The sequence below is a fragment of the Ictalurus punctatus genome, chromosome 16 (assembly GCF_001660625.3).
Source record: "Ictalurus punctatus breed USDA103 chromosome 16, Coco_2.0, whole genome shotgun sequence".
In the NCBI taxonomy this organism is placed as follows: domain Eukaryota; kingdom Metazoa; phylum Chordata; class Actinopteri; order Siluriformes; family Ictaluridae; genus Ictalurus; species Ictalurus punctatus.
Genome location: NC_030431.2, coordinates 11,106,480 through 11,125,582, shown reverse-complemented (window position 1 = coordinate 11,125,582; position 19,103 = coordinate 11,106,480). Strand labels below are relative to the sequence as shown.

Here is a 19,103-nt window from a genome sequence, read left to right as displayed (position 1 = left end):
AAGAAGACGTACTTTATTTTCAAGTCAATGACACAAAAGAGTATATTGCTGCTACCTGACTTTCAGTGGCACACAGTTTTACCCTCAGTGGGAGCAAAATACCTGTTATAAGAACATGGACTGGGCTCTGGAGAAGGTATAGTTAAAATGCTCTTAGGAAAGAAAAAAAAAGTTCAATCTATGACCCTTTGGAAGGAATCTTATAGGCATCATGTAAAATTCAACAACAGGTTTTTCCCTTACAATATCATCAAGAAGATCTGAACATTTCTATACACAAAGGACATGGGGGTGCTTGTTCAGTCCCATGTCATCTTGAGGGTTGTCTCCTGTAGTTTGCTCCTGGCAGGTCTGCCCCTGCATGCCATCCGACCCTGGCAACCGATCAGAATGCATCTGTAAGACTTGTTTTCATTTTTCAATTTATCCCATACTACTGCATTGCTGCATTTCCTCCACTGGTATTCTGTAGTTACCCACATCAGATTTAAAACACTCACGCTTGCTTACAAAGCCAAAATCGGTCCAGCACCCTCATACCTCAGGGCACATTTTACACCCCATCTAGAAAGGCTCAAATGGACCCACCATCCCTTAAGGTACATGGAAGGCATGCATCAAGAGTCTTTTCCATACTGGCACCCAAGTAGTGGATTGAACTTCCTCGGACTGTCCAAACAGCGGAGTCATTGAAAGTCTTCAAACAAAGAATAAAGACCTGCCTCCTCACTAAGCACTTGACTTATTTTGACTTCATGCAGGACTAACCTCCCCCTGACAAGGTTTAAACTTGATGGCATTCAGAATACCTGGCCTAGTGTAATAGCACAAGGATACATTTCTGTTAGAGAGTACAAAGCACATCTGTAAGTTGCTCTGATTAAGGCCATCCCCTAAATGCTGTAAATGTAAAAGTAGAGGGATACTGTTTCAGAAAAGGCTCCAAATAATACACTTTTAGAAATCTAAAGCCAGAAACCATCCAATGAACCCTTGAAAAATCCCTGATTTTCCCCTTTAGCCTGTGTGCAGAGTGTCTCCAGCATTTCAAGGTCAGCAGGTGATGTGTGCTCCCTGCCCAGAGGTGGCAGGGAATGAAAGCATCAAAAGAAGCAAAGACAAATATAGGCCCAACACTGGTAGAAAAAGATAAAGTACTAATATATATATATATATATATATATATATATATATATATATAAATAAAAAAAGGTTCTGTCTAGTACCCTACAGGTTGCTTGAGGGAAAATCTTAAAATATCTGTAGAACCTGACAACTGAGGGTATTTTCATTTCAGAAAAGCTTTCAATGAGGGCATCTGCATGCTACAACCACCAACTGTCCAAATAATCTTTAAACAGCCCCTCAAAAAACGTGTGGGACCCAGTGTGAGAGCCACTGAAAGCTTTGACCTCTTTGCCCCATAAGACATGTTACAAACAAAGCATTTCTATCTAAATCCAGATGTGCAGGTTTAGCATAAGCATTAGAACAAGCTGTTGTTTGGGCCATTACATTTCTCAGTGGGTCATGGGCAGATTTATTATTTATGCCTCACAGTCTTTCTCTCATACACGCTTACAAACAAACCTCTGTCAGCACATCTGTCACAGTCTCCAAATGTGCAACAGGAATTAAGCCCTTATTTTTACACACAAACAGTCATGTAAGATTTAGACTGCCTCAAGAACAGGACAGACATGTGACTAATGAGGGTAGAAGGGCCTCAAATGGTAAAGCGGATATCATACCCCATTACACCCCCTCTTATTCTTCATCAATCTGTTTTGATGGGATGATATACCAAGGCTAAAATAAGACTGGGCTCACACTAGAGAGGACTTAAACAGGGTCAGATACCCCAGTAGATGGTTGGGATTCATGAGATACCAAGTTGAGAGAGAGGCCATGTATACTTTGATGGCTTTCTAGAATAGGCACTGGGAAGAGGTGTATAATTTAAGTTCTCTCAAGTCTAAATACTCTTATTGCATGGGTTTTAAACAACTACTTACAGCAAAGACATTTAAGGGCTTTGTACTTAGAGAACTAAACGATCGCTATCAGCATCATTCTCAAGAATAGGATTTTAATTGCTGTGTGCTGGTGACAGAATTAGGATTGGCCTGGTACATAAAGAGGATTTGTAAACCTGAAACCAAAAAGAACCCACTCTTTCCTGAAATAAAATAAAACTACTGTTTGCAAAGTAAGGCATTGTACTGGTCATGCTGGCTGTGACACAGTACTCTTGGCATGAAATGAAAATACGGTCACTGTTTATGAACCAAAAAAAATCAGCACTTGACCCATTATTCCACCCTGTAATATCATGTGCATGCACTTGGTATTAAATTTGTTTGAGATTAAGGACACCCAGATGACCTGCCCATAAAACCCACTTAAAGGCAAATTATAACTAGTGTGTAAGCGGACATTTTCAAGTGAATCAGGATATTCATGCAGGAAATAACTTTTGGTTGGACTTTTATCCATCCAGATTTACTGGTCTAAGAAAAGTAGGTGTACTAAAACAAATACTGAGTCAAGACCTTGTCTGGATAAAACATGGCATGGTGTGATTACATAGTCAAAAGGATTATGGCCAACATGGGAAAGTTCATGCACCTGACAAACATGCAAGTCTCAATACACAGGATTATTTACACTAGAGAAATGTAATTCTAAATGGTCTAGTGCATGAATTGTTAGCTTCTGACATACCACAGAACACACACACACAGACTCACAAAAGCCTCAGTAAGTTAGAGAGAGACAGAGAGGACCGTTGGAAGGATGGTCTCAATGACAATGAAGAAAATGTTTTAAAAATACTTGTCATTAGTGGCTATAAAGCAGCAGCTGTCCCTGTGAAAGACCTGCAACAATGGCATTCTTCAGCACCTCAGTCCTGCACTCTGCCCACACACACACACACACACACACACTTACACAGCAGAGTTGGAGAAATCTCAGGCTGGTTTCATTCCTGTTTCCTGTCTTCCAGCTGGGCTCTTTAACAGGACAACAAAATGAGATCCTGTGTCACTGTCACTGCCTACGCCCCCTAAGCTCAACTCTAAACTCTTTACCCTCCCTCTTCTTCTCTCCTTCATTCCGTGTCTCTCTTCCTCCTTTTCCCAGTCTCTCCAACCCACGCCTGAGTGCACACAGGCTTTCTCCAGCCACCACACACTGACTGAAGCTCAGCTCTGACGTGAGGCTGGATTTTAAGCCACAACCCACACAGGCTATTCTATTGGCCGGCACAGAACACACACCAAGTGCTCTTCGCATGGACTCTTCCCTCATTGGTTAGTCAGCAGAAGCCTGCTGAAAGCATGGATTGCCTCACAGGCTAACAATGCCTGCTGACAAACTGGGTGGGGTGAGACAGCATAAGGGAAAAGGATATAGAGAGTTTGGCCAAAAAATGTCTGGTGAGACAAATATTTCATAACAAGCATAGCCGTTTATTAGCTGGTAAACAAGAAATGGATTGTGTAAATCCCGGTGTAACATTTGAACTGGAGAGATAAAGGAAATGAGAAAGAAATGGCATTGGACAACAGGTCACTGTGCCAGGAAAATAAAAGTCTTCCCATTACATCATTGTACAGCATCTCAGGGCAATCCAGTGAGGCTAAATATGTACTGCTGCACTGAAGTTCAATGAAGCGTACTAAGCTTTCCTGCACCATCATCCTCAGCACGTCCAATTGGTCTGAGCTGATTATGGGACAAATAAAGGCATCTTCATGGTTTTTAAAAATACATTCCCATAATAGTGATTCTCACTATAATGTATAATAATTAGCATAAACCTGAAAATCACTAATAGGTGAAATGATTAAATGCACATGGCAAAAAAAAAGCTCCTCGTCATCCCTCCCTGCCCCTCAATCAACCACAACCTCACAGCTAGCGTCAACCACACTCAAGCCAACCGGGACAGACAGAAACCTCGGAGTGACTTTTAATGACCACTTGAAGTTTACAGACCACATTTCTATAGGTCCTATAGGTTCATTCTGTACAGTATCATGAAAATCAGACCCTATATCATGGATCCTGCCACACAGCTACTAGACCAGGCTTGTTATCTCAAAACTGGACTACTGCAATGCACTACTCCTGTCCTCCCAGCCAGCTCCACCAAACCCCTTCAGATGATTCAGAATGCAGCAGCATGCCTTGATTTCAACCAGCCCAAAAGGACCCACGTCACACCCCTCTTCATCTCCCTCCGCTGGCTCCCTGCAGCGGCCCACATCAAATTCAAGGCCTTGATGGTCACGTATGAGACCTTGCATGGAATGGCACCCCTACCTATACATTCTTCTTAAGGTTTATGTTCCCTCCCACACCCTGCGATCAGTAATGACCGACACGCTGTAATGCCTACTCAGCGAGGTATGAGGTCCCTTTCCAGAACCTTCAAACTGACTGTCGCCAAGTGATGGAATTAACTTTAGTTTTTGTTTACTCAAGCTTACCATGAATAGACTTTCTTTTACACAAAGTACATGGTCATCCATCATTGGATAGTAAGCATATCTAATAATCTCTCTCTCTCCTTCTGTCGAGCCACCCATGATGATATGGAGATGCCAGTGATCCTGACCTGCCTGATCCATCCTGATGCCCTACCTCTGGATGGAGCTTTCATCAACTGCAGGCTATAGCCTGGAGATTGATTAGGATGGTACTGCTTGAAGTACCATGGCAATGGTTTTGGACCTCAATGCCACATGGACATTATCGCTGAGGTTGCTGGGATTATGGTTGCTACTATGGCCTGGGGACTGCAATTACCACATGCAGTTTTGCACTCAGGTCTCTTTTGGTGAACAGTGGACTAGTTCAACAATCAGACTTCATGTTAAAACCATAATGAACTTTCGTTTACTTTCACACTATCCGTTGTTACCCAGATGTGGATGGGTTCCCTTCTGAGTCTGGTTCCTCTCAAGGTTTCTTCCTCATATCTTATGGAGTTTTTTGGTCACCGCTTATGGCCACCGTCGCCACCAGCTTGCTCAATAGGGATAAATTCACACACTTACAATCTGTATCCTGTGTTTATTTGTTTCTGTAAAGCTGCTTTGAGACAATATTGTTAAAAGTGCTAGATAAATAGAAATTGAATTGAACTTCCAACCTAAAACCAGACAGCAGAATCTGTCACTATCTTCAAAGAATGGCTAAAGACCCTTGCCTGATCAGACAAGCAAGAACCTGCCATGACTGCACAAGTGATGAAAGTTACATAACCTATGATGTCACTGGCAACAACTGTTGGGTGGCACCGGATCTGGGAATTAAACAATGATAGAGTCTGAAAGTCTAGGGATTATTAAGTACTATAAAAATATGTTTGTGATGACAATTAAGATGCACGTTGGGCAGCTGTGGCTCAGGTGATAGGTTGTCCACTAATCATAGGGTTGGCGGTTCGTTTCCCGACCCACATGCCAAAGCGTCCTTGGGTAAGACACTGAACCCCAAGTTGCTACCGATGGCAACCTAGTGCCTTGCATGGCAGCTCTGCTTCCATTGGTGAGTGAGTTTGTATGAATGGGTGAATGAAAACCAGTGTAAAGCGTTTTGTAGAACCACTAAGGTTAAAAAAAAAGCACTATATAAGTGCAGAACATTTACCATCTTTCTTTAAACACAGACAAGCAGATTCATGTTTCTGAAAAACCTGACACTGTTACAAGGGACAATGCATGAACAATCCTCGCTTCAGATGGGAGACTCACTCTGTTATTGCATTTAATCCTTAGATTAAAATACACAACTGCCATAATGCATTGACCCCAAGCAAGGACACACCATCAGACAACTACAGGTCATTTTATCATGGACAGAATGCATAATTCACCTAGACATGGGCTTTTGTAATTATCATGGAAGATGAATATTTGATCTATGTGGATACTTGTCATTTCTTGGCAAGTCCATTAAAAATTTTGCAGCCATTGCCAAGTCACTGCGGCTTATGTACTCATTTAATTAAGACAAGTCCATTCCTCTTTGCTCAGACAGAGACTGTAGGCTTATCTTTTTATGTAAATCTGTCAAGAAGATAGTGCAAAGGAAAGGTGACTCAACATGAGTGCCCCCAGAGAGAGAGAGAGAGAGAGAGAGAGAGAGAGAGAGAGAGAGAGAGAGAGAGAGAGAGAGAGAGAGACTGGCCTTATTGGAATGTTAATCTAAGTCTAATCTAAGTCACATCTGTGATTTTTAACTTTTATGATTCATACTCACTCAGTATCAAGGATGTTAGGGTTTTATAGCATTGCACCAGATGGGCAAATTTGTAAAACACAGTTTATATTTAGTCAGTGTATGAAACGGGTGTAGAATAGCTTCAGAGGTGCAAACAAATTCATACAGCAATCTGTAATTTGACAAATGCCTCTTTATGGTTTCTCAGCATCAGATCAATGATCATGATGGCATGTATCGTCACTGAAAATGTTAGACCTTTCACTTAGCAAATTCACACATGGTGCACAGGGTTTCGTGGTGCGTGTGTGTGCACACGTGTCTTCTAATGCTTTACTTTTGCTTCTCCTACCCCTCTGTGGGAATATTCCTAGTTGATATGAGGCAGAAATAATCTGATTCTTTAAATAACTGTGTACATGTGTGTGTGCACAGCACCATGGACATTACATCAAACCACTGCATGGCTCTTGGCTCACTCGTGACCATGTGCACCCTGAACCCACAGGTCTAGAAAAATGCATCCCCCCCCCCCGACCTCGTAAAAATAATCCACGTGAGCTGGCTGTCTATTTACCAGAGGGGCATGTTGAGTCACCATGCAGATGGCAGGCCAGATGATGGTGTGCTGGGATAAAGTCGCTCGTATTCAGCAAAGCTGCCAGGTTGGAATATGAAGTATGCATGGCCATCCTCATTTTAAAATTCAGGAGTGGATAATTGGGAAATTTGTTTTATGCACATGTTAATAGAGATGGAGGAAGAGAGGTGAGTTCACATTGGGGCAGACAGTATGAACTAAAGAAGATGATTTGACATCCACCCTCCGCAGTAAGAGAGGCATTCAATTATTCGCTATACATGGGGTGGGGGTGGACTTGAAATGCAGTGTGAGGTATACATGAAGCACAGATTGTCATAGTGCTGGGATATTCTACTGAATTAATGAAGTAAGTAGGGGTGGAAAGTTATTTGTGCATTGGAAATAAATTAGCCCTAAAACACTCTAGGGTGATACGGTACAGTGGATCTACGCTAATACTAAAACTGGAGTTACATCATGGTGCAGTGCTCATGCACCATGTTGCCTATCAAACTGGTGGAGTATTTGTGCACAGTTACAGGTGAAGTTCAGCTGCAACAATCCTTAATGTAAAACAAAACATGACAATATCATGTATTTTTACAATTTAAACTTTAAAAGGCATTCTGTAAAAAAATTGTACAGTGTTGTAGAGAAGTATTGATTTCTTCTGCTTTTGTACATCTTATACTAAATATCTTAAAACAAAATACAACATAAAACAAAGGCAACCTGAGTAAACACACATTACAGTTTTTTTTTTTTGGTTGTTTTTTTTTTATTATTGAAGGTCAACACCTGAAAAAGTAACTGCCCCCTTAAACTTAAAATCTGGTTGCGCCACCAAACACTTCTGATAAGTGGAGATCAGTCCTTCACAGTGCTGTGGTGGAGTTTCGGCCCACTCTTCTTTGCAGAGCCGCTTTAGTTCAGCAACATTGGCGGGTTTTCAAGCATGAACTACCTGTTTAAGGTCCATGTTTACTCAGGTTGCCTTTTATTATCTTAGATTTTGTTTTAATTTCTGAAACAAAACAGTTTAGTACGAGATACACACAAAAACAGACGACTTCACAGTTACTGTCACTGTAATGATTCCCACACAGTCTTCCACAGATCAGACATAACATTAAAACCACCTGCCTAATATTTTGTAGGTCCCTGTTGAGCTGCCAGAACAGCTCTGGCATGGACTCCACAAGACCTCTGAAGGTGTGCTGTGGATCCATTAAGTCCTCCAAGTTACAATTTGAGGCCTCCATGGATCGGACATGTTTGTCCAGCACATTCCACAGATGTGATCGGACTGAGATCTGGAGAATTTGGAGGCCATATCAACACCTGGAACTTTCCTTCATTCAATCATTCCTGAACAATTTTTGCAGTGTGACAGGGTGCGTTATCTTGCTGAAAGAGGCCACTGCTATTAGGGACTACCATTACCATGAAGGGGAGTACTTGGTATGCAACAATATTTAGGTAGGTGGTACGTGTCAGTAACATCCACATGAATGCCAGGACCCAAGGTTTCCCAGCAGAACATTGCCCAGAGCATCACACTGCTTCTAGTGGCTTGACTTCTTTGCATAGTGCATCCTAGTGCCATCTCTTCCCCATGTAAGCTATGCACACACACACACTCAGCACACTTTTACATCCCCATGAAGTAAAGAAAGAAAGAAAGAGGGGAGAAAAAAAAAAAAAAAAAAAAAAGTAATTCATCAAGACCAGGCCACCTTCGTCCATTGCTCCATGGTCCAGTTCTGAAGCTCACTTGCCCATTGTAGGCACTGGATAAGGGTCTGCATGGACACACTGGTCTACAGCTACACAGCCTCATACACACCACCACAACTTGGTCCTTGCCAAAGTCGCTCAGATCTTTACACTTGCCCATTTGTCCTGCTTCCAACTCATCAAATTCAAGAACTCACTGTTCACTTACTGCCTAATATATCCCACGCCTTGACAGGTGCCATTGTAACGAGCGAATCAATGTTATTCACTTCACCAGTCAGTGGTTTTAATGTTATGGCTGATTTATGTATCCTGATATGATGTTTATAGTTATATCACACAACACTAGCACACAATACTGATTGTCTCAGCATTACAGATACACAGGATTAGGGGTGTAACGCAATGCCACCATCTGTATCTCTATAGTGCTACAAACATTTGTGTCTGTATTTAGATTCAGTTTTAAACAAAAACTTATTTTAGTGAGACCGCAGAAGAGAGACGCCCTGTGCACAGTGAGTGGGCTATATGGAGCGGCAGCCCTAAAAATGCTCTATAAATACATATTTCTTTTGTTAGTAAAGAAATATGGTTTTATTTGGAGCACAGAAAGTATAGGACGGGATACTGATGCAAACCACTGACATGAGTTAAAAAAAAAAACAAACCATAATACCACCACCACCACCACACAGTGCATCTCCTATTTGCATATTATTAATGAATAGCATAATGGTGTTCATAATGATGGTCATTTGTCACCCAGCATAGTTGCCAGGGTCATGGTTTTAACACTAAATTGGGTTTGTTTTGGATCAAACTAGCTGGTGGAAAAAGCATTTCTGCAAACATAGGACACTGCAAACAAAGGGAAAGTGCAGACAGTGTATCTACAAAACCGAAATTGTTCTGTTCACCAAGATATATTGCAAAGACAGAGAGGAAAGGGGTTTATGGAGTGGATAATATTGCAGATATTACAAATTTGAAATGTGTGTGCGCGCATCACTGTGTACTTGTTTGCCATGCAAAGACTGAGAAAAAAAAAATTGTTTAACAGAAAATTTATTTCATGCTTTTTAAAATGCACATCTTCCGAGATAAATATACTGTAAACACTAAACATTTGACAAGAATATCAGTTCTAACTGTTAATAACCTCCTTAATCAATAAAATTATTGATTGTAGAACACATCGAGATAATTAATTTGAAGGGACCTCATAGAATACAGTTGCTGAAAAAAAAATATGTAACTTGAATTGTTAGTCTGACGAATTTCACAGCTTTAATTTTACTTACATGAGTGTGTACAGGGTTAAAATTGTACTGCAGTCAGCTGCTAGAGGGCACCAGAGAAACCAGAAAAAATCATTAAATTTAATGTATTAAGATAAAACTACCTGTATACAGTGTTTGCCATGCGTTTAAACGCTAAATATCATTAGTTGCATGTGTTATTGGTTTTACATGTTTTCAGGACAGGTGCCAATAGTTCTGCAGGTGACAATAATACTGACAGATCTAATACTGTATAATGATGAGTCTTTATTGGTCACATATACATTAGAGCAGAGTGAGATTCTTTTCTTCATATACCTCAGCCTGTCAGGAAGCTGGGGTCAGAGCGCAGGTTCAGCCATGATATGGCGCCCCTGGAGCAGAGAGAGTCAAGGGCCTTGCTCAACAGCCCAACAGTGGCAGCTTGGCAGTGCTGGGGCTTGAACCCCCGACCTTCCATGTTGACCTGCACTGTAATTCTTACTTGTAATTCCTTTGGCCACTGGAGCAACACTGTTCAGAACTCAAAACACATGGACCTTCCTTCATTCTTGGCTAAAAGATGTTCACCAGTTCCTTAAAACTACTGACTGGTGAAACCCACTTCCCTGCAATTGTTAAATTGTTCAGTCTTCAGCTGTGGCAGGTTCAGGCATTTCCCTATTCATATCTACGCAATGGCAGCTTAACCACTAACATCTACACACTGCCGGCTAGTCCTATGAAAATCAAGATCAAATGATTGCAACAGGGTTCATACAAGCTCTAAAGTTCAGCTGTGGAGACAGAGAGAATTTAAATGTCATTTAAACGTGGATTTGACCATCAGTAACTGACACACAAACAACGTGAAGAAATAAACCATGCTTTTACAGTTTAAAAATTCAGTCTCCAGGCATTGGACTACTCCATGTCAACAAATCAGTAGCCATGAGTTCATGAGCCCACACACACCACACACAGTAAGACAGCCTGTAGGTGACTCAGAATAATGCAGCCCATGTTCATTAGGTATAATTAATTTTATATTATATAGCCATTTATATACTACTGCTGTCCTCAGCACAGTATCACAATGCCAAAATCAACCACAATATCAGGGGATAGTGCATGCGATTTTCAGTACTAGTCAAAGTTTGAAAGAGCTACCTAGATCTCACGTGTCCACATGCTGCAGAGGCCATTACACTGGAGGTTGTATTTATTTTTATTTTTTTAAATTAAATAAATAAATAAATAAATCAGTGACTTTAAAATTGCTTTTGTGGTGTCCATGCACTTTAATATTTCCCTCTACCATTTCAGAACATGGTTAAGTGACAAAGTCTTATGACTCGACTCGAGTTTCTGAGCCACAGCTACACACACTAAAAGCTAGAACAAAACCACACATAAGCCACACCCTGATAAATATCCAATAACTTTACTATATACACAATAAGTGTTATATGTTTAGTAGTCAATCATACACTTGGCCCACATCTAATATTTCTCTTCTCTTACAGTATTGGCAGCACAACCCCTTACAGGACACACACTCAGGCTGCACTACACAATAGTTTATATGCAGAGCTTCACCACCCATTGTGTTGAGTAAGTTCTTCTGCAAAAGGGGTATGTGCCAATTTTACCAGTTACTTAAATTCAAGAAAGATTAACCCCACTAGCTAACAATTTTAGGAAAGTCACAAACTTTCTGGATGAGACTGGATGAACTGTTTAAAGAGAATTATTTAGGATCACCACCAAAATGTGCATATTATTCACAAAAATTAAATAACCAAGAATGTTCTTTCAGAGGGTGAATCAAAAAATCAGCTGCAAAATAAATAATAAAAATATAATAAATTCACGGATGCCAAACTAAATGTCAAACCACAGATTTGAATCTATTCTTGAACAGGAGCCATGACATGAGACAGACAGTTCCCTGTGCACTATACTGTGTTAGACAGCACTGAATCACACACACACATGCATATCACACATGCGCATCAGACAGAAAGAGTGCAATACAAAATATAACAACCCACATACATGGAAATTAACAAATTCACAGCCTGTGATTAAACTATTTGGCAGAGAGTGATTCAAAGAAGGCATTTCAGGCTCGGAGAAAATATTGCCTCAATACACTGGCGTCAGTACCACAGGCAGAATTTCACACACACCCTACATACATGATCGCAGAAGGGGCCAGAGGAGTGCAGTGCAGTGTGTTTTCCAAGAGGAACACTGCATCACATACACCCTACTGTTCTACCGCCTCTCCCTCTGTTGTCTTACATAAGTGGATTTTGGTCATGTGTGTTACACCTGTGTATCGATGAAGCATACTGACTGTAAGCTTAGAAGCCAGACACTTGTGTAAATTATTCATCTCAGTCCAATACAGATACAAATACAAAAAGAACTAGGTTAACTGGAGGAAGAGATGAGAGAAAAAGAGTAGAGATTGATAACTGCATAGTGGTACAATATATGAGAAATCAGGGGAGCTCCCCAGTGCAGGACTCACGTGAGCGTTTGCAGAAAGACAGCGAGGAAGGAGGGGGAAAAAGAAGAGAGAGCAAGAGAGATCAGGGCAGTATCAGCACAGGCTTCCAAACATGAATGGAGTCCTGTCCATCCTTACACATCCACATTCCAGGAAGCATTCAAAAAGCCTAACAAAAACAGCAAGAAAAAGCAGAGAGGAAAAGAGCTGAAGGAACAGGAGCGTAGAGGGAAGCAAGCAGATGGGTGTGAGCCAGCATGAGTGTGTTTGAGTGAACGAGAGAGAGAGAGAGAGAGAGAGAGAGAGAGAAGGAGGGAGGGAGGGAGGGAGGGAGGAAGCGTGAGCGATGGTGGAAGCATACTGGCTCTGAGGAAGTGAGGAGGGGGTGTGGAAAGCAGAGGCAAGGTGCAGAGAAACCATAATGGCAAAGAGATACTCAGACTGGAGTGAGTGAGAGAGGGGGCTCATCATCTAGTAGCAAACATTACTGCAGTATAGAGAACTCTGTCAGTGTGCTACTGAAACACAAACAAACAGGCCAAATCTTTACAAATAAGAGTCAATGAAAAGCCAGGCATGAAATATTAGATCGCATAGTGACATCCAAAAGAGTCACACTTGCGAAACCCATTCCCTGACAAATAAATGGCTCTCCTTGTATGATGAAGGCTGACAGCACTGAAGATCATGTGAGACACGTTGTGAAAGACTCTTTTGTTTGCAGCAGGCCTTGAAGGGGTGGCTCGATTATTAGCATGCATACTCCGACTTTGAGGGATGGATTTGGGGATAGTCGGGAAGAAATAGAGGAATCACAGGAAGATAATGGTGTTCACTGATATGGGGGAAGATGTGTGGTTCACTGGTGTACACAAGCAACAACATGGGACAAAGAAAAGGGCTGTTTAAAACACTTTCAAGTCAAGCTAAAAATATCATCTGTATCTAGCGTGGAAAGATTTGAGCAGTGCTGCACAGATGAGGATCTGGGGATAAGTGGAGAGGAAGCAAACAATATGAGGGCAGAGTGCAAGGCTTTGCGAATGAAGAGCAAGAATGGAAGATGGTGCGGAGATAGAAGAAAGTGGGCGGAGCATAGACTCATGCTTGAATATGATTGCATGAGTAAAGTATGTTGCCATAGAGACTGCATCCAGTGCAGCAGAGCTCAGATGGCTGCTTGTCCCGTGTCCCCTCCCCTTTCACCCCTCCCTTCCAGTTTCTCATATTTACCTCCTCTGTCTATTTGCAGTCAGGAGCAATCCCATGCTAGAAGAGCACAGAGCTGCTACTCTCCTGTAAATGTTCAACAGTAACTACCACACAGAGACGTCAAACAACCCAGTGATTGACTGAGAATGAATCTGTTCTCACAAAAGCAATGACACCACAACACATTTTCCCCAACATTACCTCCTGTAGACCACTCTACGACTCAAAATGCCATGAAACAGAAGATCCATGGATTGTTTTTATACTACACTCATTCTGTATCATGCTGTTTTTGCTTAATCTATGACATTCCCAGTCTTTCAGTCATGCACATTGATGTGTACAGTTGAATCCAACAACAGTCCCGAAAGAAATCAAGTCAATAACTACATTCTGGTGGCCTTCATAGTTTTGCATAATAATGTACAAGTTTTCAGTTTAATCATCTGAAAATATATCTGAAAATAAGTGGACATAAATGGGCATAAATTTAATTAGAGCATGTTACTAAATGTTGGTTACACTGGCAGTGGATGTAAATATTGGCAACCACAATGCAGCCACACGTTAATTAATAATTAAAGTAATGAATTATAACAATCATTAATAAGTGTGTTGGTTCACACTGATCATTGTGGATCATTGTGGCTGGAATAAACACTGGATAATGCAGGTGCTGGTTATTTAGTTTACTATTTAGAAAAACGTGTCTTAATGACCTCCTTTAATATAACTAAAGCCCAAAATAAATGCATCAATAAATTCCAATGTTTGTGGTTTGTTTATGTTAATTAATGCAGTTAAGGAATAAAACCGGACAAAGCATGCTGTTATAGGAAAATATATGTGAAGGGCCATTAAAAGAGCAAGTGCAATATTTTCCCATAACAGAACGTCACTGAGACTTTAACAGTGCTGTTATATAAATGTTTTATATATATATATATATATATATATATATATATATATATATATATATATATATATATACACACACACACACACACACACACACACATATATATATATACACACACATACATACATACATACATACATACATACATACATACATACATACATACACACACACACACACAACATACTTACTTTAAAGTAAAGTGTTTCCACCTGATTAGACCAGTGATTGATACTAGAGATATGATCATTGAAAGAACATGGCATGCATTCTTTCATAAAAATTTGTATAAAAAATTATTAATGCTCATTCTAAAACATATTCTCTACTAATTGCCTCAAACATCAAAGTACATTCAAAGTAGCAACACCAAGTCCAACAGTTGACATTAAAGCACATAGTGCATGACCCTTAATTTTGACCAAATCCAAATTTATCAGAGTGCTGTTGATAGCAAGTGCAACCTCACCAAAACAAAATCCGGCTATGTTGTAAAAACTGTGCGATACTAAACAAAAAGCAACAAAATCATGGTAACATAGCATGACAAATGCTTTTAGGAAATGTTTTTCACAGAGCTACTTCCATAATACAGTTTCCTACCAAACAGGAAATGATGTCCTCCAACCAAGACTGCATGAACTTGCTCTTGCTTGCATTTCATTCTCTATTGCTTCTAGATTAATTTCAGCTTTGTCTCAACAGGTTATATTCATTCCGCCTAGCTATGAATCATGCAGTGGAAGGAAGATAATTACAAAAAATGATCTGCAGCCATCACTTCTTAATCACTTTCAAGGGTTCCATTGAAAATGCATTGCATTTCTTTAGCTAAATGGTCATGCAAAATTAATTAGGTTAATGCTATTAGCCAACTTCTTGAGACATGTGTAAAGCTAAATGAACAAATTGTTATTCCCACATTCATCCTTAGTAACGGTTTTATCCTGATCAGGGTCCCAGTGGATCCAAGGACTTTCCCAGAAACACTGGGTGCAATGCAGGAATACAACCTGGAAGTGCATCCCAGGGCAGCAAAAACACACGCGCAGCAAATTTAGATTAGCCAATGCACCCACCAGGAAGTGGATTTGAAAAGTGGGAGGAAACAGAAGAACAAGAGAGCATAGAGAGAACTTTGCATAGATAGTAACCAGAGCTGAGGATCAAAACACTGGACCTTGGAGCTATGAAGGAGCAAAAATATCCATTGTGCCACCCACAGATTACTTTAAATAGAAATCTCACACAATGAATTTTTAAGGCAGAACTTACCAAACCATTGTGATGTCTCCGTCAAAGCTCATATCTTGAATAAAACTTTGGTAAGCTCTTGCAGTGACCTGTGCACAAAAGAGACACCATATATGATAAACAGTGACACCAGCAAAAGATTATCCATAGTGTGTGAATGCATGTGCGATTGTGCCCTGTGACGGGCTGACCCCTTGTTCAGGGTGTCCTCCGTTTCATGCCCCAAGTACTCTGGGGTAGGTTCCAGGCTCCCCCGCAACCCTGTGTAGGATAACCGGTATGGAAAATGGATGAATGGATGCATCATAACACTTGCTATAAATTGTTTTCTTTGTTAAAAGGGGCATGTCTGCAAATTGAAAATAAAGTAACTCATTCACAAGCACAAAATCTGTAATAAGTAGCATAAGAAATATGTGTGTTCTGGTCTGAGAACACCCATCATACTGTGCTGTTGCTGAATTCTGGCAAATAAAAATAAATAAATAAAAAAAAGTCTGGCTTCGACCAATATTGAGGTTTTATATCTAATATATTTAGCCGAAAAAGTTTCTTTTTAAAAACTTGCCGCAAAAACACTTCATCTATCTAGTTGAACCTTGCCAGTTAAGTGTGATTTCCTCAAACAGTGAATATCCTGCATTGATCAAGTTGCTGGATAGCTATGGCCATAGCAAGAGACATAAGCCTAATTCATTCAGTTTGCAATCAGATAGCAGTGATGCTCATGCACCACAGTCAGAATGGCATCTTTATAAATGGTCAGAGGTGGGTAGAGTAGCAAAAAGTTTTACTAAAGTACAAGTAAAACTACTTATACAAACAAAGTACTCAAGAAACAGTAAAAGTAATGTTAATAATTCCTTGAGTAAGAGTAATAAAAGTATCCAATGAGAAAACAAGTTACTTCGGATCTGATTAAAACAAAGGGCTGAATCTCAGACTACTGAAGTCACACCTCTCCTTGGAGGTCTGTTTGTTCTGTTTTCATGATATAAAATCTGGGTTCAAGATGAAGCAACATCCCAGACCTCTGAATCTAGGATTTAAACAAGGCAAAAGAACAGACTATGGAACAGAACAGAAGAGAAAGCGTGTGTACAGAAAGAGCGTGTGTGTTAGCGTGCATGTCCCCTGCCTTTGTCGATACACTCGCTTCTTCAGTCATTATTTTCCAGGACTGAGCTGCTAAAAAGGTGAGTGGTTGTTGCGGAGGCATTCAGATTGAGACCAGTGCAGCGTATCGCAAGACTTATGACTTCAAGTGTGATATAAAATAATTACTGAAGCAAACATTTAACAGTAATGGAGGAACACCACCGATTGTAGTGAAGTAAAATACATTTCTGTGATTTAAAATGAACTTAAGAGTATAAGTATGGCCAATTAAATCTACTCTCAAAAGTCCACGCATAAGCAGTAAACAAAGTGATGCCATGATCTGCCCTGATCCTCCATGATCAAAATGTGGAGATCAAGAGAGGGGTACAAAGAATTTCCAAAACTTAAGAAATACCATGGAGCACTGAAGGCAGTAATCAACAAGTGGAGAAAACGGGGCACCACAGTCATTATAGAGAACAGGACATCCCTCCAAAATGAAAAAATCAAGGGGGGGGAAAAGAAGAAAAAAAAAAAGGTCAAGATGAAAGCTTATCAGGGAGGCTGCCAAGAGACCTACAGCGACATTAAAGGAACTGAATAAATATCCGGCAAGTACTGGTCACACTCTGCAGAGGACAATAATCTCTCATATTCTAGGCAGGTATTCTATAATGTGTGGGCTGGATGGGAGCTCCTTCTCCAAATACATCTAAATCACCCCAAACCATATGGCAAAATGTGTCATGGTAATATTTTGGGCATATATAATTCTAAAAGATGAGATGGACTAAGCGCATCACCCAAAGAACACCATACCCAAGGTGAAGCATGCTATAGGTGGCTTCTCTTCAGCTGGGACTGGGACTCAAGACGGCAGAATCATCTATAGCTCCTAATGATAATCTATTTTGGTAAATTATTATTATTTTTTAAAAATAAATTTCACCTTTCAACACGATAATAAAATGCTGATTTTAATGTTTATCAACTTTTATTAACAGCAAGACATAAGTAAAGAATGCAGTCATCATTACAGGCAGAATAAATGTAAACAGGTTTCACACAGGGCCATCACAGTCACCTCCTTGAACCCCATAGAAAATCTCTGGTGGGATTTGAAGAAGGCAGTTGCAGCACACAAACTCAGTAATATTATTGAACTGGAGGCCATTGCTCATGAGGAATGGGCTAAGATTCCTCAGGAATGCTGCCAGAAGCTGGTGTCTGGCTATGCATTTCGTTTGCAACAGATGCTTGCCATAAAGGGGTTGAATAATTTTGGAACTGGAGAAATCATTATAAGTTGCATTTTCAGTTGAATTTGGGGAAACCACTTGAAGCATTCGTTGTATTGAACTATTTCAATTGGTTGTTTGATTTGTTCATCACAAACAGCTGAAAGTCTGTAAATTTGCAGTGGGGGTTGAATAATTGATTGCATTTTAATTACCTTTATATTGAATATTTTAAGATTCATACATTACAGCTATATACACGAACCATTCCAAACCATTACAGTTACAAATTAGACATCTTCAGGTAGGTCTAAAGAGAAGTTGTTTATTAGATGTGCATTTGATTATTTCCTTGAACTTTCTACTCTTCAACACATCATCCACCTCAACACTGCATAACCGCTATGACAGATCATTAACCAAGATGAATAATTAAAAATACGAATCTTTAAAATGTAAAACAAAATTTACTCACCTTTTAATTATAGAAAGTAATACACTGAGAAATTGAGCAAACACGCTCTTGTAGTCCTTCCCTAAAACTCCTCCAAGTCACCTTTTCGAATGATTCTTCCGTCTCAAGTTGCTCCTCTCTGATGTAGCTCAAATTTCTCATGTCTGCCTCCACCCCCTGACGCACGCGCACACACATGGACACACACACAGTATTCTGAGTAAGACACTTTCTAAGTCAGTCATAGCGTTGTGGTCAGATGTACTTTTGAAACATCTTTCACTTAAAAAAAAACACCTTAAACGGAGAACATTGTGAAAAAGCCATTTTGATTCGATGACCATTGTCTTGAAAAGCCAAGTTTATGACTTGGTGTTATATGTGCAGTTAAATGCATGTCTATTTTAGGTCTATAAACAAACAAATCTCCCCATGGCTAGAGGATTTTCAGGAAGTCTTAAACAAAATGAGCTTTATCTTAATCTCTTAAACCTCTTCAGTGGAAGTGAACTAGTCTGTGGCTGCTTTATGAAAGTATGAAAGAATGGGCACTGAACTCTAATGAAAGAAGAGTGCGTGAGTGTGTGTGGC

The 19,103-nt window shown here is 40.1% G+C and overlaps 1 protein-coding gene across 4 annotated transcripts in view; it reads right to left on the bottom strand.

The window, feature by feature from the left end:
- trim3b (tripartite motif containing 3b) overlaps nt 1-18,665 on the bottom strand; it is a 46,746-nt gene extending 28,081 nt beyond the window's left edge. For 2 of the 4 annotated variants that reach the window (XM_017489041.3, XM_017489044.3), the window contains exon 1: nt 2,953-3,207. The gene's annotated coding sequence lies outside the window, so the exon portion shown is untranslated. Of the gene's footprint in view, nt 1-2,952; nt 3,208-12,355; nt 12,601-15,740; nt 15,809-18,533 lie in introns of those variants that run through there. The other 2 variants (XM_017489042.3, XM_017489043.3) reach the window with 2 other exon arrangements.
- Nucleotides 18,666-19,103: the final 438 nt, after the last annotated feature.